The sequence below is a fragment of the Pan paniscus genome, chromosome X (assembly GCF_029289425.2).
Source record: "Pan paniscus chromosome X, NHGRI_mPanPan1-v2.0_pri, whole genome shotgun sequence".
Taxonomy (NCBI): Eukaryota; Metazoa; Chordata; class Mammalia; order Primates; family Hominidae; genus Pan; species Pan paniscus.
In genome coordinates this window covers 65312364-65322778 of record NC_073272.2, presented here as the reverse complement: position 1 = coordinate 65322778, position 10415 = coordinate 65312364, and the positions used below count along the sequence as shown (strand labels likewise).

Sequence of the window (10415 nt, the reverse complement as noted above, 5' to 3'; positions counted from 1 at the left end):
CCAACCCCACCAGGAGGTCAGGAGTTTGTAATTACATGCAGTTGTACAGGTCTGTCATTCCTGTGAAAAACCTTGCAGTTCATTTTAATAAATCAAAACATTCACATAATCTCATGCCATCCAACACAAGGAAAACACACCCACCTTCCTTTAAACAAGAACTGGCCCAAACAAAATAAAATCATCTTTAAATTTCTTCACTTCCACTTAGATTGCATGTTTTATTTCTCCCAATCCCAGCAATAGACAGAAGCCCCAACATATCCATCCCAAACTGATTTCTAGTAGGGTAGCTAAGTTTATAAGGACCCTTGTCAAAACAATTGATTCAAAGAGCTCCCAAACACCAGGCACAAATGTATCTGCCAAACAAATGGAAGCAAACAGTGCACTGGCCCAAATGCTTCAGGAGTCAGTTTGATTTTGCAATGCAATTTACATCCTTGAAACTTCCAGTCTGGTGGGGCAGTGGGTAGAGTGAGGGAGTAAAGTTGAAATTGCCTCCTAGTAGCTCACCCTTTCAACATTAAACAGAGACCAAGAGAGAAATGGTTCCAACATTTCACCACATATATTTCTTCTTATGCAGTCTAAGCTGAGAATGCCATGTAAATGGGTTACTGCAAAATGCAATAATTTAATTTTTCTCCAATCAAAATAAGAAACAAACCAGTCTGATCTCACTTTTATTAACTTTTGAAAGTTTACAACAATTAAAGTATTTTTGATTCTATGTATGAAAGTTAAAAAAATCTTTTTTTTCTTTTTCATAAAATACAAGGGCAACCAATTTCACCATTGAGTAAAAGTAAAAACTGGGATTCCTTTTTACATTACTCCAAAGTCGCATTTAGGAACTTAATTGTAGGCTGCTGTGCTGACACCGTGACAAACCAAAGTGTAGGGCTGGATCTGGTTTTGTTTCGGTTTTCTTTTCAATATCCAATGCTCATGGATTAAATTCTGGAAATGTTCCAACTGTGAGGCAGGGATCTGTTTGTATTCCACCATGGGTATGCTCCTTGGGTTGGATGTTGGAGGGTGAGGCACGTTTTGCTGACTACCTACTAGTCACCAAGGTAAAAAAAATAATCGTCTCCTGGTATTCTATTCCCTGGAAATCTACTCGGTACCACAAGATACTTCCACTTCTACCAAGTCCTTTCACAAACTGAGACATTTCTTGTGATTTATCTGTGACAATTTCCAACATAGCTCCAAATTTTTTATAGTTGTTAGCAAACCATTCCAACAGGGGTATGCGCTCAATAAGCTCATGTTCCCATCCAGTCTCTTTGTCTATGAAATGAGATGTATCTTTTTCTTTTCCTTTTTTTTTTTTTTTTTTTTTTTTTTTTTTTTTTTTTTGAGACGGATTCTCGCTCTTTTGCCCAGGCTGGGGTGCAGTGGCGCGATTTCTGCTCACTGCAAGCTCCGCCTCCCAGGTTCACGCCATTCTCCTGCCTCAGCCTCCCGAGTAGCTGCGACTACAGGCGCGTGCCACCACGCCCGGCTAATTTTTTGTATTTTTTAGTAGAGACAGGTTTTCACCGTGTTAGCCAGGATGGTCTCGATCTCCTGATCTCGTGATCCACCTAGGCCCGCCTCGGCCTCCCAAAGAGCTGGGATTACAGGCGTGAACCACCGTGCCCTGCCGATGTATCCTTTTCTTGCTCTGGAGTTAGATAGAGAATTTTCTCCTCTTCTGTGCCTTGTCAATGAAGAACATATCTCATTATATCCAGATTTTCATAGACTATTAGACTCTACAGCTCCCATTTCCAAAGCCTTTAGCGAATCTTCAACACCAAAACAGTACTTGCCCATGTCCTGGCTGACTTCATCAAACTATCTTCCTATTAATTTCTTCTCTCGAATGAATTTCATATTGGAGAGGACTTCAGTAGATAACTCAATAGGTTGGTTGAATCCATTTTCACCACCATAGGATATACAAACTAACTTTAAAACTTTTTATTGCAACCTTTGATCAAATATATCAAATTGACTTAGTTCAGTTTTAAAGTCAGCAGATCCAGCTAAAACTAGACCAGCCACATTCACATTGTCTCCAGAAATAAACAGCTACACAGCAGTCTCTGCTACTTTCCAAACGTAGTTGTATCGCTTTTCCATTCTTAAAGAGGCAAAACACAGGGATGACTGACCTCCTCTACCGTGTTTCTTTGGGAGATCCACATTGAATTTGTGCAGGACTTGTGTTTCCTTGGAGTGTGCCAAAAACTGCACCACTACCATCTATTACAATGAAGCCAAATTTGCTATCATCTGAAAGTAGTGCTATAAGAGCCTCTGTATGGAATTTGTTGTCACACAAATACAGTGAAGTATTAATTGGTTTGAAAGGTTCAAAATCAATGTTCACTTTCTTTTCCTTTCCTTCTTTTGCTACAATTGTTCCACAGCAAACAACCAGACTATTTGAAGGTACTTTGTTATAAAGTTTGAGCCTTTGTTGTACAGATGTAATGCCTCCCAGGACTGAAAGACAATTTACTCATGACTTAATGTTAGATGCAGTTCCAAACTCATCTGCTAACATTTTTGCCACTCAGAGCATTTGTTTCTTTAAACCACACAGTGTATAGTACTTTGTTATAGCAGCCTAAACTGAGACAACTCCCCCACCATTCCCCATTGTCAGCAGGGTCCAACTAGAAGCTGAGCTTCCATTTTTACCATGCATCAACAAAACGGTATGATTCAGTGCTCCACTTCCATACTCCCTGGTGTCAGTGAGGCCAACAGGAAGCTGAACATATCCAGCCCTTGTGCTACTTCAACATAGAGACTATGTGCTTAAAAATAATGTTAAGTGTAATTAAACATCTCACAATATAATTTCAAGAATGTTTGAGATACAATAAAAAATCACTCATCATACCAACAACCAGGAAAACCACAATTTGAATAAGAAAAGACAATCAAGGGATGCCAACACTGAGTTGATAGAGATGTTAGAATTGCCTGACAAGGATTTTAAGGTATCCATCACACAATTGCTTTAACAAGGACTTACAAATTTCCTTGAAATAAATGAAAAAAATAGAAAATGTCAGAAAAGAAATTCAAGTTATATTTTAAAATAATAAATGGAAATTATAGAACATAAAAATGCAATAAGCAAAATTTTTTTTTTTAATTACTCGATGGACTTAATAGTAGAGATGACAGAGGATAGGATCAGTAAATTTGAAGACAGATAGATAAATAGAATTTATTCAATCTTAACAACAGGAGTAAGTAGAATTTTTTTAAAGAAGAGGATCTAAGGGACTTGTGAGAATATATATATAAAAAAAATCTAACATTCTTATTATCAGAGTTCCAGAAGTAAAGGAGAAACAGAGTAAGGCTGAAAGAATATTCAAAAAAATACTGGCTGAAAACTTCCCAAATTTGGTGAAACACATAAACCCACAGATTCAAGAAATTCAGTGAATTGCAAATAGGATAAATCCAAAGAAACACATGTCAAGACACATGATATCTAGCTTCTGAAAACTAAATATAAAGAAAACAACTTGAAAGCAGCCAGAGACAAACAACACATTTCCTGTAGGATGATATGAATTCAAATGAAAATGTATTTCTCATCTAAAACCATAAAGGCCAGAAATAAGTAATAACATATTTTAAGTACTGAAAGAAAGGACTTGTCAAACACAAATTGTATATCTAGCAAAAATATCTGTCAGGAATGAAGGGTAAATCAAGATATTCTCAGATGAAGAAAAATAAAAAGAATCTGTTGCTAGCAAATCTATCCTTAAAAAATAGCTAAAGGAAGTTCTCTAAACTTTCTTAGAAAGGAAATTATAACAGAAGAAGCCTTGGAATTTCAGAAAAGGAAGAACATAGGAATACAAAAAAAGAGGTGTAATAGCAAGAGATAATCCTACTTGTCCTGAGTTTTTAAATCTTATCTGAAGATTGAAGCAAAAATTATAACACTATGTGATATGGTGCTCAATGTATGGATAGTAAGTATTTAAGACAATTATATTTTATTTGAATGCACAGGATAAAATGACCTAAGTGAAACAAGGTTTCTATATTTAATATGAAGCATTAAAATTTTGATACCAGTATACAGTGAGATGTTAGTATACATATGGTAATCTCTAAAGCAATTACACAGAAAACTATGCACAGTGGTATACTCAAAAACAGTATATGGTGTGAGTTGGTTGCAGGTAATATTTTAAAGAGAAAGAAAAAAGGTATAAATAAATCAAGATGTAATCCAAATTTTTTACTTAACCAACAAGATGTTAAAAATTAAAAGGCAAATAAAAGAATTGAGAAATAAAGAAAACTAGCAGAGCACACATAATAAGGTGGCAGACATAAGCATTAATATATTAATAATTACCTTATGTGTAAATCATCTAAATACACCAATTAAAAGAGAGAGATTTGGGGGAGGGAATTATGTTTAAAACTACGGTTTACAAGAAATTCGCCTTAAGTACAAAGACATAGATATGCCAAAAATTAGGGAAAAATGCATATTATGTAAACATTAATATCAGATAAAATAGACTTCAAAGCAAAGCATTGAAGGAGGGCCTCAACACAGTGTCTATGTTCAAAGACTGGGAGAGTATTTTGCGGGGGTGGGTTTCAGGCATTTAAGAAAATGCTTTCAAAACATGAGCGTCCACTAAGCTAACAGAATGCGGACTTCAGTAGCCACAGGTAAAGAATCCAGGCTTTATAAAAAATGGTTTACAAAAGTCACTAAAAAGTAACAACAAGCAGCAAAACAAATTTAGGGGAGCAGGGATACTCTGACACCAAGTGCTGCCACATCATAATATACAAAATGTTCAGATTTCAGGTTTCAACAATAAATTATAAGACATGCAAAGGCACACTCAGTAAAAAAAAAAAAAAAAAAAAAAGAAGAAATTAATAGAAACATTCCCTGAGAAAGGCTAGGCATTGGACAAAGACTTTAAACCTACTATCTTTGGCCAGGCACGGTGGCTCACGCCTGTAATCCCAGCACTTTGGGAGGCCGAGGCAGGTGGATCACGAGGTCAGGAGATTGAGACTACCCTGGCTAACCGAGTGAAACCCCGTCTCTACTAAAAATACAAAAAATTAGCTGGATGTAGTGGCACGCACCTGTAGTCCCAGCTATCGGTGAGGAAGAGGCAAGAGAATTGCTTGAACCCAGGAGGCGGAGGTTGGTTACAGTGAGCCAAGATCGCACCACTGCACTCTAGCCTGGGCGACGGAGTGAGACTCCATCTCAAAAAAAGAAAAAAAAAATCTACTATCTTTAATCACGGACAAAAAAAAATGAAAGGAAACCAGGAGAACAAAGTCTCAACAAATAAAGAATATCAATCAAGAGAAGTCATTTCTTAAAAAGAAACAAACATGAAATCTGGAGATCAAAAGTTAAATAACAGAAATAAAGACTTCACTAGAGGAGCTCAATGGTAGATTAGAGCTGGCATAAGAAATAATCAGTAAAGTTGAAGATAGGTCAAACAAGAGTGTGCAGTAAGAGGAACAGAAATACAAAGAAAAAAATAAAAATAGGCCGGGCGCGGTGGCTCACTCCTGTAATCCCAACACTTTGGAAGGCAGAGGCCGGCAGATCATGGGGTCAGCAGATTGAGACCATCCTGGCTAACATGGTGAAACCCCGTCTCTACTAAAAATACAAAAAAATTAGTCGGGCGTGGTGGCGGGCGCCAGTAGTCCCAGCTACTCAGGAGGCTGAGGCAGGAGAATGGCGTGAACCCAGGAGGCAGAGCTTGCAGTGAGCCGAGATCAAGCCACAGAACTCCAGCCTGGGCGACAGAGTGAGACTCCGTCTCAAAAATAAAATAACATAAAATAAAATAAAATAAATAAAATAAAATAAAAATAAAAATAAATAGAGCCTTAGAGACCTGAGGGAAACCATTAGGCATACCAACATTTGAATAATGAAACCTCCAGAAGGGAACATAAAATAAATGGGCGAAAGAATGTTTAAAGTAATAATGTCCAAAAGTTTCTTGAATAATCATGAAAGATAGGAATCTACACATCCAAGAAGCATAATTTACTCTGAGCAGGAAAAGCTAAAACACATCTACACCGAGAAAAATTATGATCAAAGTGTAAAAAGCCAAAGACAAAGAGAGAATCTTGAAAGCAGCAAGAGAAAAGTGACTTTTCGCAAATGAACAAGGGATCTTCAATGAAAAACAAATCAATTTCTCTTCAGAAACCATGGACTTCAGAAGATGGGCATAATATATTTAAAGGGCCAAAGGAAAAAAAAAAACTATGAACCAATAATTCTACATTCAGCAAAACTTTTGTCCTTCAAAAATACAGGCAAAATTCAGACATTCCCAGGGAACAGAAAACCGAGGGAATTTGTCACTAACAGACCTACCCTAAAAGAAATTATAAGGGAATTGTTCAACCTGAAATGAAAGAACACTAGACAGTAGCCCAAAATCATACAAACAAATAAAGAACAATGGTAAAGGTAGCTGCATTGATAAATATAAAAGTCCCTGTTACTGCATTTTTGGGGTTTTTTGTTTCTTTGTTTTTTGTTTTTGCATTGTTGTTGTTGTTATTTGTTTGCTTTTTGAGACAGGGTCTTACTTTATTGCCCAGGCTGGTCAACAAAAAGATGTTAATTGTAAGATGTTAACTGTAATCTCCAGTGTAAGAAAAAAATTTAAAAACTATACTGAAAAAAAGATAAGTAAATTCATATAGCACATTTTGGGTGGGGTGGATGATGAGAAATTATTTAGTGGGTACAATGTACATTATTTGGGCAATGGTTACCCTAAAAGCCCTGAGTTCACCACTACACTGTCTATGCATGTAACAAAATTACACTTGCATCCCATAAATTTATACAAATTTTAAAATTAAAAACAAAACAAAATAATCACAAATAAATATATATTTATATTTTTTCTTATATTACCAAGTAATTCATATTCATCCTAAAAAGATTAGAAAATACACACCAAAAATATGTATATATATAGAAAAGATTCTACACTTTTCTTCACTCAGATCTACTGGTTCCAGGGAGTCTCCCAATGTTTGTCCAAAGAGAATGCACATGATTTGTTTTGGGGCAAGATGGGACTACCCTATCCTCTATCTAGAGATTCCCTCTCTCTACATTGTGGCTGGAACACAGCAGTGCTCAGCTAATAACCATGTTTAACATGAGTGATGATAAGTAAACTCAAGAATGGTCTTCTGATGCAGGGATGAACCTGCCTGTCTGAGCACAAGCCCATTGCTGAGTGTTTGGGTTTCTTGCACTTGCAAAAAAATGCCAGAATGACGTCCCCCAACATTTGTGGTTTCTTAGGCTACTTTCTTGGGGACAATTCTGAGTCTATCTCAGTCGACAGGATGCCCGCTGCCCCCTGTCTTTTCTAAGTCTTTGCTTAAATATCTTCCCTGACAATGCCCAGACATTCCTCTTTCCTCAGCATTGTCCACAACGTGACTCTGCAGTCACTGCTGCATGGGGCCTGTTCTCTCAGGTAGGACGCCGAAGGGAAGGCACCTGTTTCTTGGACAGGAGCCAGAAGCTCCTGAGCCCAGGAACATTCCTAGAAGGGGAGTTTCAAGCCACACCAGCCCACAGTCACACTGAAGTCATTTGAAGACTAGGAAACTAGAAGGTTTTCCTCTTAAAATAACACAGAATACATATCCACTATAAAAAATTCAGACTATACAGAAAAATGTGAAGAAAGTGAAGACCACCCCCACCTTGCCTCCCTGACAGTCAGGCTGTGCTGTCTGTGCATTTGACAGGCTTTGTTCCCATCACTCACTTTATTGCAAAAATGGGTTTATCATAAATTCTACTTTGTAAACTACTTCTCTCAATTAAGTGAGAATTCCTCTGTCAACAGGGTTGGTGCTCTCTTGCCAGGCAGCCAAGCCAGCCACTGCTGTCCCTTCTTATTTGTAAAGTGCCTTGGAGGGCGTCCACGCTGTGTCTGTGGACACCACCAAGTCTGTTCTTGTGGGGTAGGGGCCCAGGACCCTAGGACTGAATGGAGGAAACACAGGCTCAGATTCCTCTTGGCCACCTTCTCATTGGGCAGCCTTGCTGGACACTGCTGGGGTTCTGAACCCTGAGCACGTGGATGTGCCATAGGAGGTCAGGACCATAGAGGGCCCATGACACAGGGACATCATCAGGGGTCCGGGCACACATCCTGGAGCCAGGAGGTCCTGAGGTACCCAGCGCCACCCCACCCCCAGGCAGTCTGTGAAGGCTTAGGGAACTGGGCCCCACCCTGAAACCTGAGAGTTGTCCTGCCCAGGCCCCCCTGCAGGATATGGGCCAGCGAGTCCCACACAGCACTGGGGGACACCTGTGTAGAGAACTGGGGCAGAGGGAGCCCCAGCCGGGCCTCAGGGGGTTGGGAAGGCACTGTCCCCTCACTTTCCATATCCTGAAATCAAGGGCTGACCAGTCAGTGACTTGCACTCCAACAACCAAACTGCAAATTCCAGTGGCTTCTAACAACAAACGTCAATCCGTCTTGCTTCTGAGTCAACTGAAAGGCTTCACCACCGGGCCAGCTCCACGTTTCCTCGGTGCAGGAAGACCCTCCGCTCTGATGTCACGAAAGTGAGATCACGAGAGACCTGGGCTCAGAGCTGGCAGGAGCAAGGCCTAGCCAAAGGGTGTGGGTACAACAAGTAAGAAAGCAATTGGAGCGGCGGTGCTCACAACTGCCAACTTCACCCTTGGTGACTGAGAAGGGGTTGAGGGGCAGACCGCAAGGCGGGGAGAGCCCGGAGCCAGCCTCGGCTCCAGACTCCACAGGCCTGAGAGCTCCTGGGCCCCACCAGGGCCCCAGCAGAATCTCAGGCTGAAGCAAATGACAGCGGTTTGTGGCAGAACCCAGCACAGCAGGCCGTCCCCTCCCAGGCGCCTTTCTCATGGTTAATAACGCATACAGTGACACAGATTCCTTCATCCAACATGGCCAGGAAGCCATACATCAGTCTAGGAGTGGGGTGCGTCTGCACCTGTTTAGTGACAGAATCAAGGACTTGGCAGGCCCCAAGTTTCCTGCAAGTGTAGCCCCCACAAACTCACCACGTTGGCCATCTTCACTCTGCATGGGAGTTTGGAGGCCCCGAGCTTGGGGCACACGGCTTGCCATCCTGAGAGGAGAGAGGGCAGTTCTCCCAGAGTCGGCCCAGCCCTGATAAACAGGAGAAGTTCAGCCCCTGGAGGCGCAGGGGAAGGAGTTCATGGAGCACTTGATTGGTTCTCACAAACAGCTTTCTTCACTCATCCCCTAACACGGCAAAAAGACCAGATTAGGAGGGTGCCCACCAGGCTCAGGCCACGGTCTTCAAGATGCCGGCCATCGGCCGGGCGCGGTGGCTCATGCCTGTAATCCCAGCACTTTGGGAGGCGGAGGCGGGCGGATCACGAGGTCAGGAGATCGAGACCATCCTGGCTAACACGGTGAAACCCCGTCTCTACTAAAAATACAAAAAATTAGCCGGGCGTGGTGGCGGGCGCCTGTAGTCCCAGCTACTCCGGAGGCTGAGGCAGGAGAATGGCGTGAACCCGGGAGGTGGAGCTTACAGTGAGCCGAGATCGCGCCACTGCACTCCAGCCTGGGCGACAAAGCGAGACTCCGTCTCAAAAAAAAAAAAAAAAAAAAAGATGCCAGCCATCTTCTTGGCATCTCCGCCTACACGTGTGTCCCACATCACCTTCCAGGTGCACCTGGTGGGCCAGTTGCTGCCTTATAGCCAGCAGGGGGATAGCTCTGTTGGCCTGGAGCTCCTGAAACCTGGTCCTTTCTCTGGGCTGCACCCATCTGACTGAGCTCCGTTGACCTGGGCTTGCTGCTCACCCTGCCATGAACCTGGTGCTAGGTGCTGGCCTCCAGCCTCAGCAGCTCCGCCAGAGTGTGCCTCAGTGGGTGCAGGTTCCTTACCACCACAGTGGCCCTCTGCCTCTGCTCTTTGCACTTCTGCTCAGCCAAATTTTGGCTTCGATTTTCTGCAGCCATCATTGGCTCCTCAGCTTCAGTTTATCATTCTTGAGCAAAATAGCCTTGGCATCTGCATCTCTCCTGATGGAAGTAATGCTCCTCGTGTCCAGATCCAGCTCCCCCTCACTTTCCCCATTTTCCCGTGCGGAGACCTTCAGTTGGCTCCAGCTTCCAGTGCACATGTGGAAGAGCCTTCTTCCAAATATGTATATAATATATATGTAATTACATATATATTGTCATATGTAATACAGTATATTATATTTATAGGAAGTAATGGAGGAAATGAAGAGCAAAAAGATTAATACATATAGAAAATAAATAGCGAAATAACAGAACTACACCCTTTCTTACCAATAATTG

General features: G+C 41.4%; 1 pseudogene; it reads right to left on the bottom strand.

The window, feature by feature from the left end:
- Positions 1–484: 484 nt before the first annotated feature.
- LOC100991839 (eukaryotic peptide chain release factor subunit 1-like) lies at positions 485–10070 on the bottom strand (annotated as a pseudogene).
- Between the last annotated feature and the right edge of the window lie 345 nt (positions 10071–10415).